Source organism: Phacochoerus africanus, chromosome 8, assembly GCF_016906955.1.
Source record: "Phacochoerus africanus isolate WHEZ1 chromosome 8, ROS_Pafr_v1, whole genome shotgun sequence".
Lineage (NCBI taxonomy): Eukaryota > Metazoa > Chordata > Mammalia > Artiodactyla > Suidae > Phacochoerus > Phacochoerus africanus.
In genome coordinates this window covers 81,243,906-81,265,046 of record NC_062551.1, presented here as the reverse complement: position 1 = coordinate 81,265,046, position 21,141 = coordinate 81,243,906, and the positions used below count along the sequence as shown (strand labels likewise).

General features: G+C 47.6%; 1 protein-coding gene across 3 annotated transcripts in view; it reads left to right on the top strand.

Moving 5' to 3' along the window:
* The first annotated feature begins 270 nt into the window (after positions 1-270).
* CNR2 (cannabinoid receptor 2) overlaps positions 271-21,141 on the top strand; it is a 32,229-nt gene continuing 11,358 nt past the window's right edge. Inside the window, exon 1 of one of the 3 annotated variants that reach the window (XM_047792496.1) lies at positions 271-402. The gene's annotated coding sequence lies outside the window, so the exon portion shown is untranslated. Of the gene's footprint in view, positions 403-10,562; positions 10,710-18,968; positions 19,579-21,141 lie in introns of those variants that run through there. The other 2 variants (XM_047792495.1, XM_047792494.1) reach the window with 2 other exon arrangements.

Below are 21,141 nucleotides of genomic sequence, written 5' to 3'. Positions count from 1 at the left end.
TTCTAGGTGATCTGTACCAGGCTAGTGCCTTATCCCCATTTTACAGATGAAGAAATTAAGGTTTAGGGAGGTTAAGTGAATTGCTTAAGGTCATAAGAACTGGCTGGATTAGAACCCAAATCCCACAGCTCCAGGGACAATACCCTGGTCAGAGATCCCCATGAAAAACAGTTCAACTCCAAGGGCAAGAACGTTGTGGCACTGGGGACCCAGAGGGGAAGTTGTGACAGGGACGGAAGGCCACACTCACTCATCTGTGAGAAAGCAAAAGCAAGAGACAGCTGGTTTGGGGGCAGCAGCCCAACAGGAGCTCTGGCTGGGCCCTAGGGCCAGGCTTTAGCCACACAACTGCCAGGACTCCTCAACACCCAGCAGGGTCAGGGAGCTCAGCCACAGACAACGGTGAGTAGTTTTTCTTGATGTTTTATTTGGGGATCCTTCCTCATTGCAGAAAACCTGTGTTCTTAACTTACCCCTTCCCTCCAGGGTTGGGAGAAGCTGGGTGGGCCTGCCAGGGGCCAGGAGATGGATGTCCCGTGAGGCCTCTTGAGGTTTTTGAGGGCCAGCACTGGAAGGCACAGGGCTGGTCCAATCCCTACCTTCAGACAGGTTAGCCCTCGGCTTTCATGTCTACCAAAGTTAGGATAGAAGGTGATGCTTGCAGCCTGCAGACAGCCTTGCATGTGCCAGGTGCTACTCTAAGGGCCTTTCATGGTTTAATTTATTTAATCCTCACAACTGTCTACAGTAGGTGCTATTATCATTCCCCACTCGGCAGACGGGGCCTCGGCTACTTACCTGATGTTACAAGGGCATGAAGTGAGGGTGCTGGGCTTGCACTTCGGCATCCGGCTCCACAGCTTACTTACTCTTCAACCACAAGGCTATCCTGCCTTACAAGGTAGGCTTGAATAGCAGGTGGTGGCCAGGAAAGAACCCCAAAAGACTAGGGCTCGAAGAGAGCACCTGGTGAGTCCTGGCCTTCATTTTACAGATGGGGAAACTGAGGCACAGAGAGACACGGCTTGCCCAGTTGGGGCATCTCGGTAGTGTAATGTGGTCTAGTTCACGCTAGACCCAGAAGACCAGGGGTCCACTTCCCTGGAGGTTCCACTCAGGGAACAGTAGTGCTGACACATGTGCACTGGGGCCAGTGTCTGGGTGTGAACCCCAGGGCTGCCTCTAGTAACCCTAGGGCCTTAGACAAATCACGCCACTTCTCTTCCGAGAAAACCTGGGCCCGAGACCATCACTCATAGGCTCATGGAGGGTTGACTGGATGACGCTGGCTCCGGGATGGGGGTACCTGTATTGGGAGTGGCTGCAGAGGAGATTCTGTTCTTCACCCCACCTGCCCTTGCTCTGGATTGGAGATGAGGATAGATAAAGCTACAGGCTGTTTTGCCCTAGTATGGGTGGCATGCAGACATCTTCCAGGCATGAAGACCAGGATTGAGTTGGAGGAGGGGCTAAGGAGGAATTGGGGGAGGCCCTGGGAGATGGCACCCCAATGCCATGGGCCCCAGCCAGTGAAGCAGGTCCTTTACCTTTTGGTTGGTTAAGGCCAGTTTAGGGTGGGGAAATGGCAGCCCAGCTCAGCTGAGCAGAGCCCTCCAGCACCAGTCTCTTCTCTTCCCTCCTCATCTCACTGCGTCTTCTCATTTTACCCCATGCTCTCGGATGTGTACAAGACATTCTTTTGTTCTTTTTTATTAAAGAATGTTCAGTAGGACTCTGAGCCCTCATCCTACTGGGCTGGTCAGAAGTTGAATCTGGAGTTCCCATCGTGGCATAGTGGAAGCAAATCCAACTAGGAACCATGAGGTTGCGGGTTCGATCCCTGGCCTCACTCAGTGGATTAAGGATCCGGTGTTGCCGTGAGCTGTGGTGTGGGTCACAGATGCAGCTCGGATCTGGCATTGCTGTGGCCTTGGTGTAGGCCTGCAGCAACAGCTCCAATTAGACCCCTAGCCTGAGAATCTCCATATGCCGTGGGGGTGGCCCTAAAAAGGACAAAAAGACAAAAAAAAAAAGACAGAAGTTGTATCTCAGCTTGTACTGAGTTTCCCTCACCCCACCCCCACCTTCTAGGACCAGACATCAACTCTTGGGGTCTTGTAGGAGCACAAAATGACAGAAGCCACCCTGGCTCCTCCTAGGATGGATGCCCATTGTCCAAAGGGGTTTGATCCCATAAAGTTCAGCTCTGTGCACTTCTCTGGCATGCCTAGAGTTCAGATTCTTTGCCAAGACTTGAATCCACTGTGTCTTGGGTTCAACCTCCAGGGTACTCCACCCAGCAACTTCCCCCAGAGGTCCTGCTATCTCCCCAAGGCACTTTCAGGCCACAGCCCAGGTCCCCAACCCTCAAGGGACCAATGGCCTTTGGTCCCTTCCTTGGGTGGGGCCATCTCTCCTTCAAATAGTTTGTTTCTACTCCCACCCCTGCAAAAACTCCTTGAGCCAGGAGACCCCAAGGGAGCTCCTCAAAGGGAGATGGGTTGTCCTACCTTATGGAGAAGGAAAAACAAATCTCAAAGGCAGTAGGGACTCCCTCAAGATCATGCGGCCAAGGAAGAGTGGAGCCCTTGTTGAGTCCTGCTTGGTGGGCTCCAAAGCTTGGGCTGTCATCACCGAATCCTCTGGAAGACCAAGTCTCCTTCACCAATTAGACCTTGGCTTAGTCACATCACCTGTGTAAACCTCAATCTCGTTAGTTCTAAAAATGAAGCTATAGTAGGAGTTCCCGTCATGGCTCAGTGGTTAACAAATCCAACAAGGAACCATGAGGTTGCAGGTTCAATCCCTGGCCTTGCTCAGTGGGTTAAGGATCTGGCGTTGCCATGAGCTGCGGTGTAGGTTGCAGATGCAACTCGGATCCCGAGTGGCTGTGGCTCTGGCATAGGCCGGTGGCTACAGCTCCAATTAGACCCCTAGCCTGGGAACCTCCATATGCCGCAGGAGCGGCCCTAGAAAAGGCAAAAAGACAAAAAATAAAAATAAAATAAAATAAAAATGAAGCTATAGTAGCATTACCTATTGTCTCAAAGGGGTGCTTGTTATTTTCTTAATTTAACACTTCCTGAGCATCCTCGTACCACAGGCAAGAGCTCTGCTAGGACGGCAGCCTCGCCTCATTCGATCCACATAGCAGCCTTATGAGGGAGATGTGTCACTACCCACATTTGCGAGGTGAGAAACTAAAGTTCACAGAGGCCAAAGACTGCCCACGTTCGCACAGCTGGTCACATGACAAAGCCAAGCCTCAAACCCAGGTCTGTCTGAATCCAGAACCACACTACATGGTGGTGAGAATCAAAAGGAGAACAGTGGTGGAAAGCATCTCATAAGCACGAAGGTATAAAGCCGGGTGAGCCCTCTTCCAGCAGAGGTCAGAAAACAGTAAGACCGCAATTCCCTCTTCCCACCAGCTCCTAGAGAGACAGGGTCCACCGTGCACGTGGACCTGGGTGTGTCCTGCCCCACTTCCCTGCAGAGAAGACCCCAAAGGAAAGAAAATGGCAGACCAGGGCAGATCAATGGGGTAGGACAGGTAGGGAGGAGCGTCCCCAGTGTCATCAGGCATGGGAAGCAGAGCTGTTGGTATCCCATCCAAATGTGAGAATGATTGTGAGACCTTGGGCAGAAGTGACTACATGGGTTGGGTGTCCTCTGGGTTTTGCAGCTTCTTCTCTCCTCCACCTGTTCACAGGCCCCCACAAGGGAGGTCCCCTTATCTCTCTCACAGTGAGTCAGAGGCAGCTCCTCCCACAAAGTCCCCTGTCTTCCCCTCCCTGGGGGTTGAGGCCACCCCAGAGTTCCTCTTTAAGAACCCCAGCTGTGTTCCACGGTGTTGCTTCTGTCAGAAATCAATGAGTCCATCTGTTAATGTGTCTCTGTGGATCTTCCTGGATCCTGGGGAATCTGATGGAGCCAAAAAACAGGGGATGTGAGCCTGCTGAGGACCAGGGGTCAGGGAGATGCTTCATGGACCTTCTCTAACTCATCACATTATACCCACTGGACAGATGAAGCCACCAAGGCTCAAGCACAGCAGGTAAATGGCAGGGAGAAGAGTCAGGCCTGGGTCTGTCTTTCCAGTGCCTTCCACCAGCATTCCCAACAAAGTTTTCCAGAAGATTCACATTAATAGAATGTTTCCTTTTTTTTAGTTAGTGAAATCACTTTGCTAATTAAAAGATATTTTTCTTTTAATGTGAGAGCTGCTTAAGGTAAATTAGAGAATCAAAAGCACCAGTTAGTGGTCATCAAACAAATGACTCCCAGTGGGCTGTTCATCATTTGGCCACTGGAGTGGCTTTGGCTGATACATGGTTTTCACTGGTCTTATTCTTAATCTTATGTTGCTTAATTTATACCTTTAATGAAACAAGCAAAGGGAACTCTGCAGTCGAAAATACAAGGAAATAGGACAAGGGACATGGTGACCCGTTTGCAAATTTGCCTCAGGGTTCACAATTTGCCTTTATCTGATCAAATTCCTTACATAGCTTATCAGGGAAATTCTTGTAAGTCACAGATTGTTAAAAGGAGAAAATAATATGTATTTTTTCTTTTCCTACGTTGAACACAGAGGTGATCTATACCTGCAAGGCATAGGCCGAGGGATGCTTGCCAATAGGGACTTGAGATCTTTTAAGCATCAAATGCAAGAATGCAAAGCCCCAACTCATAAAAGCGATTTCTGTCTTCTCGTTACATTTCAGTCCATTTTAGTGTCCATTTGGTGCCCCATAAAACCTCACTTTAAAATTTGTTCAACAACCATGCATTTTCTTCTGTCATGAATTTAAATTAAATCCAGCACATACACCACCTGTAAAGTGGGGAGAAGTCAAACTTTGTTTTCACATATCATGCATGTAATTTTTTTTTTCTTTTTGCCATTTCTTGAGCCACTCCCGTGGCATATGGAGGTTCCCAGGTTAGGGGTCTAATTGGAGCTGTAGCTGCTGGCCTACGCCAGAGCCACAGCAATGTGGGATCCGAGATGCATCTGCAACCTACACCACAGCTCATGGCAAAGCCAGATCCTTAACCCACTGAGCAAGGCCAGGGATCGAACCCATAACCTCATGGTTCCTAGTCGAATTCAGTAACCACTGAGCCACAACGGGAACTCCTCATGCATATAATTTAAATAAAATAAATTGTTGTGGAAATTTCTGAAATAATACACTTATTTAAAATAACACATTGAAGGAGTTCCCTTTGTGACTCAGTGGTTAACAAACCTGACTAGGATCCATGAGGATGCGAGTTTGAACCCTGGCCTTGCTCAGTGGATTAAGAGTCCAGCATTGCCATGAACTATGGTGTAGATCGCAGACGTTGCTTGGATGCTGTGTTGCTGTGGCCGTGGTACAGGCCAGCAGCTACAGTTCTGATTTGACCCCTAGCCTGGGAACCTCCATATGCTTCAGGTGGAGCCCTAAAAAAAAACAGTACATTGGACTTAATAACATTTCCTTTTTCATGGACCACACAAAAGTATGACATAGTCCAAATAATTCTCATTGGGGTTTGTAAAATTATTTATTACTGTGAAATAGCTCCTGGATCAGAAGTTGAAGATGTTCTTGTCCCATCGCCCCATTCTGTTTTTCAGTACACTAACTTGCCGGGTGAGAGGGCCACGCTCAGGGCATGTGGAAGTTCCCAGGCCAGGGATGGAACACAAATCACAGCTGTAACCAGAGCCACAGCAGTGGCCACCCTGGATCCTTAACCCCCTGAGCCACCAGGGAACTCCCACCTCGTTCTCCTTGATTTCTTAAATTTTGGATATGATCCTTAAGTAACCTGGCAGAGAAAATGCACACAAAAACCATAAACACAACAGCTGACATTTGCCGAGGATTTATTAAGAGCCAGCCAGGCGCAATGCTATGCTTTTTCTACATGCCACCCATCCCACGCATGCCTCACAAGAGCCCTGAGTGGAGATAATTTCATTACCCCCATTTTACAGATGGGGACACTGAGGCTCACGGTAGTGAGGTGCTTTGCCCAGGAGACCACAGATTTAATAAGGGGCAGAATCAGAATTCACAACGGTGACTCAGAGCTGCCTCTTAAAACTGTCGATTCCAGAGTTCCCATCGTGGCACAGTGGTTAACGAATCTGACTAGGAACCATGAGGTTGCGGGTTCGATCCCTGGCCTTGCTCAGTGGGTTAAGGATCTGGCGTTGCCGTGAGCTGTTGTGTAGGTCGCAGATGCGGCTCGAATCCTGCGTTGCTGTGGCTCGGGTGTCGGCTGGTGGCTACAGCTCAGATTGGACCCCTAGCCTGGGAACCTCCATATGCTGAGGGAACGGCTCTAGAAAAGGCAAAAAGGAAAAGAAAAAAAAAAGTCTATTCCCCTCTTATTCTGAGTCGATCTTTACCTATTAACCAGCTCTGTTCACAGAAGTACGAGATAAAATCTGGGTCACCCAGCAAAGAGTGTACTGAAAGAACCAGCACTGCTGGATCTGATTCCAAGTCCCAGGCCGGAAATGGTACCATGATTTCCTCTCACGGCCCCAGAGACCAAAAGCCAGACAGCCTCCCAAGCGCACATTAATTCTTTCTGTCACCGCTCAGGGCTGTCATGGAGGGCGTGTGAGGGTTGGCTCCACGGGGTTCTGGCTTCTCATCATCTCTCTGTGGCCTGAGTGCTCACATAGGCTTTAATTTATCCTCTGCCTCTCTCCAGCTGTCCCTGCGACCCTCCAGCCACTATGTCATCCTTCACAGATCTCAATGGCCTGATGCTCCACAACTCAGCCTCTTTGCGGGTGACAGTTTCCTCAATTATACAATGGGGGTCATACCCGTCCCCTCGTTGGCTTGCCATGTAGAATGTATGAGGTAACGTGTAAAGCATGGCACATGGGGTCTGGCACACGCTATACAGTAAGCACTCATTTGTGTTACTTTCTATTATTGTCATGATCAAATGTGTGTTTCCTGAGCTGAGCCCCCAGGGCTCTCCGCATCATTGCCCCAACTCTCTCGCCTCTGCTCAGGGGAACCAGCCTAAATTGTGACCTCCTACCCACACTGCCACAACCCTAGGAAAAACCAGAAGCAAGATGAGGCAGGGAGGGAGTTCCCGTCCTGGCTTGGTGGTTGATGAATCCGACTAGAAACCATGGGGTTTCGGGTTTCGATCCCTGGTCTTGCTCAGTGGGTTAAGGATCCGGCGTTGCTGTGAGCTGTGGTGTAGGTTGCAGATGCTGCTCGGATCCCGCGTTGCTGTGGCTCTGGCGTAGGCCGGAGGGTACAGCTCCGATAGACCCCTAGCCTGGGAACCTCCATATGCCTTGGAAGCGGCCCAAGAAATGGCAAAAAAAAAAAAAAAATTAGGCAGGGAGGAGTTCCCATTGTGGCTCAGCAGTAGCAAACTCGACTAGTATGTATCCACGAGGATTGGAGCTCGATCTCTGGCCCCGCTCATGGGTGAAGGATCTGGCGTTGCTGTGAGCTGTGGTGTAGGTCGCTTATACCATCCTGTGTTGCTGTGGCTGTGGCGTAGGCCGGCAGCTGCAGCTCCGACTGGCCCCCTAGCCTGAGAACTTCCATATGCTGTGGATGCAGCTCTAAAAGGCAAAAAATAAATAAAAATAAATTTTTAAAATAATAATAAAAATTTTTTTAAAAGATGAGGCAGGCCCCATCCTTTGGGATCTGGCCCAGCCAGGAAGAGGTAGAGCAGCCTATAAGGACAGCACAGGGGAACCAGAATGCTCACCACGCAGTCACCCTTTTCTTACACTCTGCCGCTGTACAGAGGAGCCACCGTGGAAAGGCCTTGTCTTGTTCATCTTACAGAGAGCGCTTCATGGGCAGACGGGGTGTCAGCCACTGCAGGTTTCTGCAATGCTCCCCAGGAGTTCCCGCCTCGGCTCAGTGGTAATGAGCCCAACTAGTATCCATTAGGACACAGGTTCGATCTCTGGTCTTGCTCAGTGGCTTAAGGATCTGGCATTGCCATGAGCTACAGTGTAAGTTGCAGACACTGCTCGGATCTGGCATTGCTGTGGCTGTGGCATAGGCCGGCAGCTACAGCTCTGATTTAACCCCAGCCTGGGAACTTCCATATGCCGCGGGTGTGGCCCTAAAAAGAAAAAAACAATGCTCCCCAACCCACGCACTCCCCTGCCCCACTACACTCCCCAAGGACTCCTGAAACAGAGATTTCACCAGCAGCAAGTACTCCCAGGGGGAGGGAGATTCAGAGACTCTTATTAGCATTTACACTTTATTTTTATTTTCTGTGGCCACACCTGCGGCATATGGAAGTTCCCAGGCCAGGGACTGAACCCAAGCCACAGCTTCAGCCTACGCTGCAGCTGCAGCAACACTGGATCTTTCAACCCACTGTACCCAGGCAGGGATTGAACCCACACTCCGCAGCAGCCTGAGCTGGTACAGTCAGGTTCTCAACCCATTGCACCACAGTGGGAATGCCCGCATTTACGCTTTAATGACTGAGTTCCTAAATTTTTCTGAAGCAGGTTTTCTTTGAAAGAGGAGGATAGGCCTTTAGTTCCTATCACAAAGATGAAGATAAGGGCAGAGAATCAGAGTGGTGCCCTGATTAGCACAGGTGCTCCCAGTAGGGGCAGAACAAAGACGTGTCTTCAGACAGCATGTCAAGGGGCCTATCTTGAGACCCTGAACCCGGGTTCTGGTAAAGCACGAAACAGGAAGCTCATGTACTTACAGCATTTTAAGATAAAGGTCCTCAGGACAAAGCTGCAGGATCAGGAGGTGTGACAACTCGGGCCTGGACCTGGACTCAAACTAGGCTCTGCCCTTGTGTATGACCTTGGGCAAGTCATTCATCTCCATCAGCTTGTCTCCTTGCCTGTAATAGAGAGGTTGGGTGAGAATAGTACCACCCTCTCTGCTTAGTGTGAGAAACTGAGTTTATGTGCAAAGCCCAATGCTTGAGAGTTCCCCTGTGGTTCAGTAGGATCTGCGGCATCTCTGCAGCACCAGGACGAAGGTTCAATCCCCCACCCAGCACAATGGGTTAAAGGATCTGGCATTGCCACAGCTGCAGCGTCTGATCCCCGGCCCAGGAACTCCATATACCGGGGGTGGCCAAAAGGAAAAAGAAAAAGCCCAAAGACCAGTGCTTGGCACACAGCAAGCCACTGTTAAGGTACAGCATCCCCTACTCCGAGATACCTGTACGTTCATAGTGGGGCAGGTCAGGCTCTGCAAGGCCTTTCCTAAGTCCTCTTGCCACAGATCCTTTGAGAGTCACTTTTGAAATGTTAAACCAGGTGTGCCCTTCCTGCTGATGTGTATTCCATCAGTCCATCTTTCCCCCATAAATCGACCAATTGTGTCTCCTTTGAGAATTCTAAAGACAGTATCCATCCTTGAGGATTTTCATAAGAGTCAGAGAATTCCTTCAACCAATTCATCCAACAGATATTTCTCTCGCTCTCCTTTTTCTCTTTCTTTCTTTTTTTCTTTTTTTCTCTTTGGCCTATGGAGTTCCCGGGCCAGGAGTCAGATCTGAGCCGCAGTTGTAACCTACGCCACAGCTGCTGCAATGCTAAATCCTTTAACCCATTCTGCTGGGCCAGGGACGGAATCTGCAACCTGGAGCTGCAGAGATGCCACCAATCCCATTGCACCACAGTGGGAACTCCCCGACAGATATTTCTTGAGCAGCTGCCTTGTGCCAGGCAGCATTCTGGGCACCTAGGGCACAGCAGTGAACCAAACAGACAATGAGCATCTGCTCTCTTGAGGCTGAGTTTCCAGGGCCCTGGCAGCTAGTGATGGTGCTGGAGGCCCAGGTTAGAGGAAACAGTTCAAGGGGGAAGGGAGGGAAAGGACACCAGGGAAGCGATGGTTGCCCAGAGTCCCCAGCCCCTTCCATCCAGACGCCTGCCTTCCATGAATGGGGTCTGGTACCAGGCTATCATAGCAGCCTGGCTTTGAGTTCTGACTCTGCCTCCTACAAGCCGTGTGAACTCAGGTGGATCCATCCTCCTCTACTCTAAGGGAGTGACAAATAAGACAGTCTACCTGCAAGGGCAGCGTGCAGGGCAAAGGAACAGGGTAAAAAGCCTCCTTTTAGTAGCTGCCCACAAAGGAAGCACTAGGGGACAGTGACAAATTCCTTTTCCTCATGTGCTTTAACCACAATGACATATCACAACAGACAATGCAGAAGCAGAGTTGAGAATCCAGCCAAACAATAAAGAGCTTTCCCCTCAAAGGTAGTTCCATTAAAAACATATTATTTCTGTTCACATGGAGCAAGTTTATTAAATGTTGTTTTTAAGTTGGCAGTTTTGAGTTCAAACACAGGAAAGAGGTCACCCACATCAAGGAAAGCCCTTTAGGGTCTGGTAACTTTAAAGATGGTAGAGGGGTGCTGAGACCAGGAAGTTTGAGAACTGCAGCTCCAGGATCTTTTGCAACCTGACAAATCCCGCCCACCCCCCCACTCCCCGCCTCCGCCCCACCCAGCCCCCTGTGGTTTCATTGCACAACCTACAAAGTGGAAGGACCAAGTTGGAAGGTTTTTGAGATCTCATTTGGTGCAGATGGACATTTTAGAAAGGCACTGTTTGGCCTAAGATTCCCCAGCATCGCTTGCACCCAAAACCGGAACTGGATTCCAGACTCCTGTCTCCTTGGCCCAGGACGTGAATCATGATTACACGCTGATGGGTACTGACTTCCTCTTTTTTATTTTTTATTTTTATTTAATTTTATTGGGATATAGTTGACTTACAAGGTTGCATTAGTTTCAGGTGTACAGCAAAATGAATCAATCATACATGTACATATATCCATTCTTTTTTCCCATACAGGTTATTACAAACTATTGATTCGATTTTCCTCTGCTATATAGCTGGTTCTCATTAATCATCTATTTTATACAGTAATGAGTATGTTATCTCCACCTTCCCAATTCTTCTCTCCCTCCAATGGTTTCCCCTGCGCTAACCTTAAGACTGGTTTTGAAATCTGTGAGTTTGTTTCAGTTTTATAAATAAGTTCCTTTGCATCATTTTTTATTAGATTTCACATGTAAGTGATATAATATAGTATTTGACTTTCCCTGCCTGACTTACTTCACTCAGAATGATAATCTCCAGGTCCATCCATGTTTCTGCAAATGGCATTATTTCATTCTTTATGGCTGAATACTATTCCATTGTATACATGTACCACATCTTTATCTATTCGATGGATATTTAGGTTGCTTCCATGCCTTGGCTCTTGTAACTAGTGCTGCAATGAACACTGAGATGCATGTATTATTTCGAATTATGGTTTTCTCTGGATAGATGCCCAAGAGTGGGATTGCTGGGTCATATGGTAGTTCTATATTTAGTTTTTTTTTTAACTTTTTTTTTTGGTGTTTTTGCTATTTCTTGGGCCGCTCCCTCGGCATATGGAGTTCCCAGGCTAGGGGTCAAGTCAGAGCTGTAGCCACCAGCCTACGCCAGAGCCACAACAACGTGGGATCCGAGCCGTGTCTGCAACCTACACCACAGCTCACGGCAACGCCGGATCGTTAACCCACTGAGCAAGGGCAGGGACCGAACCCGCAACCTCATGGTTCCCAGTCGGATTCGTCAACCACTGCGCCACGACAGGAACTTATATTTAGTTTTTTTAAGGACCCTCCATACTGTCCTCCATAGTGATTGCACCAATTTACATTCCCACTAACAGCGTGGAAGGGCTCCCTTTCTCCACACCCCCTCCGGCATTTATTGTTTGCAGACTTTTTGATGATGGCCAGTCTGACTGGTACTGACTTCTTTACCCCAGCCTCGTTAATAGCCCATCAGCCTCCCAGACACAATCTCAGCTTCCTGTTTACTCAGCTCCAGAAATCCTGAATGGAAACTGGATTTTCTCCCTCTGCTTTCCGAACACCCTTCCACCCCTCTCTCCTGCCTCTCACTTTTCTATTTGACCACCCTCCCCCCACACCAGCCCACGGGCACAGCAGACATAACATTGCCATTCTCGTTTGTGGCTAAACAGCAAAGAACTTGGGAAATTGAGGGAAAAGCTATAATATGTATACATATGATAGGTGCATGTGTATAGTGGCATTATACATATATGTGTATATACATACACACACACACACATATATATATTTATGTGTGTGTATGTACAGCAGTGCCAGACACTGTATTCAGCACAATGTTATCCCAACTAATCCTTATGCTTCACCACACCTGTGAAATATGTACTATTTGGGAGTTCCCTTGTGGCACAGCAGGTTAAGGATCCATGCTGTCACTGCTGTGGCTCTGGTTATAGCTGTGGTATGGTTTCCATCCCTGGCCCAGGAACTTCCACATGCCACAGGTATGGCCAAAAGTAAATAAATAAATAAGTATATTTGTTATTCCTATTTTACCGATGAGAAAACCGAGGAAAAGAGGGAAGTGACTTTACCCAAGGGCACAAAGCTAATACTTGGCTGAGTCGGGACTGGAACTCAGCCTGACTGGCAAATCTCTGGGGATAAGGAGATCAGGGCTTCACCAGGCTCGTGGGCACAGGACTAACACCTCGGCCGGTTAATGGTAGCGGTGGAGGCATGCCTGCATGAAACGGGTCGCAAGAGGAAAAAAACACCAAAAGAAAAGAGACGCCATTTGCCCAGGGACTAAAGACTGAAGATTGCCTGTGTCTGGTATCACACGTGGACAGGGTCATGCCTTAGCTCCTATTCCTTTAACCAACCTGACTTTGCCCTCACACAAAGGCTCAAGTTTTAGCTTCGCCTGCCACTTGCTATGAATTTAGGGCAAGTGACTCGCCTTCTCTGAACTCGTTTGCTCAAGGAATGCTACCTTCCCTGGAAAATAGCCACGAGCCCTCCCCCACTGGGCAAACTATCAAGTATGACATGACCTGTGGGCATTATTAGTCCTTTCCTAAAAGGGAAGTCGCTGGAGTACCAGGTAGTTAAAAAGAGGAAGAAGATACTCGAAAACATTCAACAAAACTGTCCTGTGGGCAGATTACAGATAATTCACCCTTTGGAGGTTGTAAAGAGAGCTCTAAGACCCTGGGTCCTCAGAGGAATGAACAGGAGCCCAGGTTTGGGGCACCCAGCCACTTACCATCCCTGGACCCCAAATTCCTCATCTATAAAACATGGAAAGTAACAGGGTTAAATGAGATTCTGAGTAGAGAGCGCTAGCCCAGTGCCAAGGGTCCATCGTCACCATCCTCCAATCTTCCTTACAGACAGCAGTACTAGGGTGACAGAGGAAGCAACTTCTCTGTCAAATTAACTGCTGTCAGGGCCAGGGTTTGGTGTGTGTATGTGCGTGCAGGTGTGTTTATGGCTACACCTGTGGCACATGGAAGTTCCCTGGCTAGGGGTTGAATTGGAGCTGCAGCCACAGCCACAGCCACAACCACAGCAACACCAAAACCTTAACTCACTGAGCGAGGCCAGGGATTGAACACATATCCTCATGGACGTTGTGTCAGATTCTTTTTTTTTTTTTTTTGTCTTTTTGCTATTTCTTGGGCCGCTCCCTTGGCATATGGAGGTTCCCAGGCTAGGGGTCGAATCAGAGCTGTAGCCACCAGCCTACGCCAGACCCACAGCAACGAGGGATCCGAGCCGCGTCTGCGACCTACACCACAGCTCACGGCAACGCCGGACACTTAACCCACTGAGCAAGGGCAGGGATCAAACCCGCAACCTCATGGTTCCTAGTCGGATTCGTTAACCACTGCGCCATGACGGGAACTCCTGTGTCAGATTCTTAACCCGCTGAGTCACAATGGGAACTCCCAGAGCCAGGTTTAAACCCTGAGTATCTGCTTCCTAACTTGGAGCCTTTTCTTTCTGCTGCATCACACACACACTCTATTGATCAATCAGGCAGCCAAGATACTGCTTAATTGTTTTAAATAATTATTTAATCTGTATATCGAGAATGCAGGTATTACAGGGAAAAAAATCTTTGCAACTCAAAAATAAACTTGTGAACAGTTTATATTCTTGTAAAAAAAGAAAAAAAAACACGCAGGTATCAGTTCCCCAGGTTACAGATGAAGAAACTGAGGCTCAGAGAGTTTAGGTAACTTGCCCAAAGGTCACACAGCCCATCAGTGGCAGAGCTGGGATTTGAACCCAGCAATGCCTCATTCAAAAGCCTCAGCATTTAACCTCTACGACAGTGGAAAGAGGCCTCAGACATCACTGAACTCAATTCCTCTGGCAGAGAGGGTAGAGATGACACAGACAGATGAGGAAAGAAGGTCCAGGGACAACAAGGGTCCAGACAGCAGGTGGTGACCCCACAGACCCCTGGGTGGAAGCGATGAATAGTGAGTGGACAGCAGACTTGGGACAGAATGCTTCAGCTCCACAGGACAGACTCATGGGGAGTTTCTTTGACAACCAATAGACATTTGATAAAGGAATTATGGAGAAGACCTTAACCACGATCTTTTACCTCCATTCTTTTTTTTTTCTTTTGGCCTTTTTTTGTCTTTTTAGGGCCGCATCCATCACATATATCCTTAACCCACTGAGCAAGACCAGCAGCAATCGAACCTGCGTCCTCATGGATGCTAGTCATGTTTGTTAACTGCTGAGCCATGACAGGAACTCCTACCTCCACTCTTAAATTACAAATTCATTCCTAAAAGGACTGGAGGTGGCCTATGTTATGTATTAGGGCAGTCAAAATAGAAGCAAAGGACTAGAAACCGCTAAAAGGAGCAGTGAATGAATGAGGAATCCACCTTGCTAAGGAAAAGAAACATGAAAATCTGTCTAAAGAAAACTGCTTTTCTCCTAATAGATATTTGTTCATTCATTTATTCAATAAGTTGATGTTTAAATATTTAAGAGCCCACTTTGTGCCAGGCCCTGTGCTCAAGTGCTGGAAATCCCAGGAGGAACGTACTAAAGAAATCAGTTTGGGAAACCACCCCTTTGGCAGCCCTTCGCATCTCTCCTCTTGGGTAATTTCCATACTGTCCCTCGCATAGATAAGTTATCCTGCAACGTACATCACCAGAGAGATTTTAAGTTCCTTCCCCTACGTGCTGTCCCACCTCCCCTGCCAAATCCAAATGACTATCCTGGTGGTCTGTTTACAAGGTCAAAGAGCTCAGACAGTTGCCAACTTTCTAGTTAAATTTCTGCTTTTGACCTGCTGCTTGTGAATTCTGCCTCTTTCCAAATTTTGGATCTGTGGCTCAGACCACTAAGGTGAGAAACTTCCAGGGAGGCTTAGGGTGCAAATGGATTGGGATGGATGGACTATGTCTGCCATGGTTTGGGGACAGGCAGTGGTGGTTCAGGGGCCAACAAATTGCCTTGATTATGTGGATGAGTTTCACATAAACTTAGCTCAGGCCCTTCTCGAGAAGATTTCCCCCAAGAATATACTATGGACCCTTTCTGGTGTGAGGGTGAGTAGAATAGAAAGATGCCTCTACTCCCTGATCCAGAGTCTACTCTCAGTTAGAAGCTCACAGCCCAGGAAGCGAGATGAGCCATGGACGTAGATAATGGAAGGTAGACAGTGATCCATGCTGTAGGACTTAGCGAATTTCATCCACCTAGGGGGTAAGGAGAAATCAGAGGATGCTTCCTGGAGGAGGTGGCTTTTGATATAGGGCCTGAAAAAAATAAGTAAGATTTGGGCAAAGGAACTCCACAGCCTGAACTCCAGAAAACTTTCTTGCAACTGCACCCAAGTGCTACCAAGCACAGAGGAGAACTAGGAAAGAAAAGTGGAAAGAAGGCCCAAAACACCCTTCCTATGGCTGGACACAGCGTCAAGAGCCCTGCTGGGAAACAGGTCAAGAGCCTCACTTTGATCTCTTACTAATGGATTGTTCATGAAGGTCAAATAGGTTAGTTTTTTTTTTTCTAATGTGATGGTTTGGCTTTCATGGCAGTAAAGTGTCAGCTGAGAAAGGGTGAAGGGCTTTCTCTCTGTCTCAGTTCTCAGGCAAAAGTTGGACAAGACAAGCAGAGAATCCTATAAACCAATTCTATTGAGTATTTCCTTCCTTTCATTAGACACACACTGTAAACCAGGCACAGCACCATACATTTAGCAAATGTCAATCACTTGATTGCACAACAATGTGATATGGGTAGTATTTCTCCCAGTTTACAGATGAATGAAACAGAGGCTCAGATAGGTGAAGTAACTTGCCTAACATCACACAGCCCATAAGGTACAGAGCTAGATTTGAACCCAGGGAGGTCTGGTTGCCAAACCTGTAACATTGGGATCCAACACAGTGAGTTTCCCAGAGGAGACCTAAGAAGTGATTCAGTCAACCCATTTCCTTTATTTTTTTTCTTTTTTGTTATATTCACTATTTTATTTGTTTTAGATTCCACACATAAACGATATCATACAGTCTCTGTCTGACTTTTCACTTAGCATAATGCCCTCCAAGTCCATTCATCTTGTTGCAAATGGGAAATTTTCATTCTTTTTTGTGGCCGAGTAACCTTTCATTGTATATATGTACCACATCTTTATCCATTCCTCTGCCGATGGACGCTGAGGTTGCTTTCATGTCTCGGCTATTGTAAATAATGCTGGTATGGACATTGGGGTGCATGTATCTTTTTGAGTTAGTTTTTGCATTTTTTGGATATATGGCCAGGAGTAGAAGTGCTGAGGCATATGGTAGTTTTATTCTTTGTTTTTTGAGAAACCTCCATTCCATTTTCCATGGTGGCCCACCAATTTACATTCCTACCAATAGCGTATGAGGGTTTCCTTTTCTCTGGATCCTCCCAACATTTCTTATTTGTGTTCTTTTTTTCTTTTTAGGGCCACACTTGCGGCATATGGGAGTTCCCAGGCTAGGGGACGAATCAGAGCAGCTACCGGCCACAGCCACAGTAATGTGGGATCCAAGCCCTGTCTTTGACTACACCACTGCTCTCGGCAACACTGGATCCTTAACCCACTGCGTGAGGTCAGGGACCAAACCCGAATTCTCATGGATACTAGTTGGGTTTGTTTCCACTGACCCACGATGGGAACTCCTTTATTTGTGTTCTTTTTGATGATAGCCATTCTGACAGGTGTGAGGTGATATTTCACTGTGGTTTTGATTTGCATGTCTCAGATGATTAATGATGTTGAGCATCTTTTCATGTGCCTTTTGGCCATCTGTATGTCTTCTTTGGGAAAAAGCCTCTTTAGGTCTTCTGCCCACTTCTTTTTTTTTTTTTTTTTTTTTTTTTTTTTTTTTTTTTGCTATTTCTTGGGCTGCTCCCATGGCATATGGAGGTTCCCAGGCTAGGGGTCCAATCGGAGCTGTAGCCTCCAGCCTACGCCACAGCTCACGGCAACGCCGGATCGTTAACCCACTGAGCAAGGGCAGGGACTGAACCCGCGTGGTTCCTAGTCGGATTCGTTAACCACTGCGCCACGACGGGAACTCCCCCATTTCTTAAACGGATTTTTTTTTAAGTTTTATTGAAGTGTAGTTGCTTTACAAGGTTGTGATCATTTCTGCTGTACAACAAAGTTACACATGTTCAGTTATACATATACACACGTCCATTCTCTTTCAGATTCTTTTCCCACATAGATTACCACAGAACACTGGGTAGAATTCTCTGTACTATACAGAAGGTCCCCGTTGGCCAATCATTCCCAAATCCCCAGTTGATCCCGCCTCTCTCCCCACTTGTTTCCTTTGGTACCCGTAAGTATTTCAAAGTCTGTGAGTCTGTTTCTGTTCTGCAAATAAGTTCATTTGAATCCTTTTTTTAGATTCCACATGTAAGTGATATCACATGATGTTTGTCTTCAGCTGTCTTAGTGACTTCACATAGTATGGTAATTTCTAGGTCCATCCATGTTGTTGCAAATGGCATTATTTCATTCTTTTTATGGCTAGGTAGTATTCCATTGTATATATGTACCACATCTTCTTAATCCATTCATCTGCCCGTGGACATGTAGGTTGCTTCCATGTCAGGGCTCTTGTAAATAGAGCCGCAATGAACACTGGGGTGCATGTATCTTTTCAAATTATGTTTTTTTCCAGATAGATACCCATATGATCCAACAATTCCACTCCTGGGCATCTATCTGGAGAAAACCCATGTGCTTTAAGAATGGGAAAAGAGGGAGTTCCTGTCATGGCTCAGTGGTAATGAAACCAAATAGTATCCATGAGGAAGTGGGTTTGGTCCCTGGCCCCACTTAGTGGGTTAAGTATCCAGCATTGCCATGAGCTGTGGTGTAGGTATCAGACACAGCTCGGATCCTGCGTTGCGATGGCTCTGGTGTAGGCTGGCAGGTGCAGCTCCGATTTAACCCCTAGCCTGGGAACTTCCATATGCCCTAGGTACAGCCCTGAAATGCTAAATTTAAAAATGTTTAAAAATGAGGAAAGACAGACTCAGAATGGAGAAGGGACCTGCCCAAAGTCACTCAGTAGCAGACAGGGACTGGACACCAGGCCACCTAATTCCTAGTCAGAGATAAAAATGATGTTTCTTGGCCTCCAATCCCAGCTTCTCACAGCAGGTGTAGTGGCCACAATCAAGGGCCAGCTCCCTCTCACCTCACAGGCTGTCCCGAGTGCCCGTGGGCTTTCAACACAGCGGTGCAGAGGGGCCCGCTGAGACTGTGGCATGCTTTCACTTCACACTTTCAGTTCGGGTCAGAAAAACCCCCAGGTGCCCCATTTCAAACTGCGCAGTTTCCCGGCACTCAAGGGTCCCCTCTGAGACACTCAGCAGGAGTCAGCGCTCCAGGTCCTGTTCACCCCCTCAGCATGGATGTGCTCTCGAGGGAAACAGTGTCACATCGTTTGGGGGCTATGGCATTTTTCTTAGGTGGGGAAAGCCCCTCAGTTGGTTGGTTCTCCTTTAACCTTAACATTTGTGTAAGTGTCAGGTCACAGAATGTTTTTGCACACCTCAGTGGTTCCTGATCTCTGGAACTCCACTGACGCGCTGATAAAACACATATATACAAACACTCTTCCTCTAACAAATGCACAGGCATGAAGTCTTACCCTTTGAAAGGACTGGGACCCTGTCACAACCTTCCCATGGGCCCAGTTAAAGAGCCGTGGTGGAACTTGTCAGCTGATTTGGTTTTCCCAAGGGACAGGTACAGTCACTGTCATTTCACAAAAGAGAAGAGGGGCACAGAAAGTTGAAGGGACTTGCCCAAAGTCACATGACCAGCCGTGGCAGAGGTGGAACAGGAACAGCTGTGCAGCGCAGCGAGCACTGGGTCTCTCTCTGTGCTGGGCATCCAGACAAGTCCTTGCCTTGAACGAAGGTTCGTCTAGAAGCCAGAAGCTCTGACTCCTAAAGGGATTTCGATGTGCTCGGAAGGAAGGCAGACAGGGAGCTGGGTTTCCGGTTGCTCCGTGCATCCTGTTGTCAGACGCTGTCTTGTTAGGACCTCCATCCAACTGCCTGCGTTTCCTGCTTTTTCTTACTTTGGACAATAACCACAAGCTTGGGTGAGGGGCAAATGCCAGCCACCGCCCCCCTGGAACCCCTCTTCTAGGCTGGACTCTGCATGGGGTAAGCCATTCTCTGATGGGAGGGGGCTGTTTCCTCAGGGAATTATGGGAAGAGAGTTGGAGGGCGATGGGACTGGGGCTTCAGGGGTGCAGGGAAGAAGTAGCAGGGTGGGGAACGTGGGAGCTGGGACAGGCTTCACACTTTCTGTTACTCATTTGTGTTCAGGGCTGAGAACTGGGCTGACACCGCTTCCTCTCTCACTCAGGGGTGACCTTGACAGCATGCAGCAAAGGGTACCTGTCTCAGGGAAACACCCCTTTTCAACTTTTCAGGATAGAGTCACTCTACACTTCAGCACAAATGTTTGGATTGTGGTTTGCAGAATGTGAAATCTAGTTCCAGCTCTGCTGCTGATTTGTTTACTTGATGGTAAAATGATAGAGCTAGATTGATGAGAGATTTTAAATCTTTTCTGTGGGGCCTGAGGACTCTGCAGAGGAAACTGGGCTACTCAGAAGAAAGGACATAGATGACATGAACTCAGATGTTACCTGATTTATGAAGAGGCGCTTCCATCAGTGGTAAAAAGCATTCTGGTGCAGCGGAAACAAATCCGACTAGTATACATGAGGATGCAGGTCCGATCCCTGGCCTTGCTCAGTGGGTTGGGGATCAGGCATTCAGGATCCGGGGGGCTGCCATGAGCAGATGCAGCTCGGACCCCTTGTTGCCATGGCTGTGGTGTAGACCGGCAGCTATATCTGTAGTTCCCCTAGCCTGGGAATTTCCATATGCCATGGGTACAGCCCTAAAAAGAAAAAAAAAAGCATTCTGCTCTTTTAAAAATCTGAAAAACTCTGTATTATAAGGGCTGCCACGCAATAAGTTCTTATAATATACCAGGCGTATTATTCTTAACAGCCTCAGCAACCAGGTAAATTAACCCCATTTGAAGAGGCTCCTAATAATAATAATAGTAACGATAACAAGTACTTCCCTGTGTTCTATTAATTTACTTTTCTTTAAAAAAAAAAAGCCCATTTTACAGATGGGAAATGGGAAAACCGAGACAGTGGTTATCGTGCATAAAGTCACCAAGCTAGGATTTGAATCTACACAAGTTCCCCTCCCCCTCACACTCCTCCTTGGGATATACTCTATTGGAAAGTCCCTTTCCATCCAAAGGGGTTTCATTCATTATGCAGTTTTTTATTTTTTCATTTTTTATTTTTCTCTAAAGTATAACTGATTTACAATGTTGTGCCAGTTTCTAGTGACTCAGATACACACACACACACACACACACACACACACACATTCCCTTTCTTATATTACCTTCCATCGTGGTCTATCCTAAGATACTGAATATAGTTCCCTGTGCATTAAACGGTTTTCAGGCATCAACTCTGTAGCAGGCATTGTGCAAGGCACTGAAGACCCAGAAATAATGCAGGCGCAGGCCCCGACCTTGACACGCTGTGTGGCCTCCTCCCAGGAGTTTAACATCTCTGAGCCTCCATTATCTATGAAATAACAATAACCCTTTTTTAAAAAAATTATCTTTTGGGAGTTCCCGTCATGGCTCCTTGGGTTAAGGATCCGGTGCTGCCGAAAGCTGTGGTG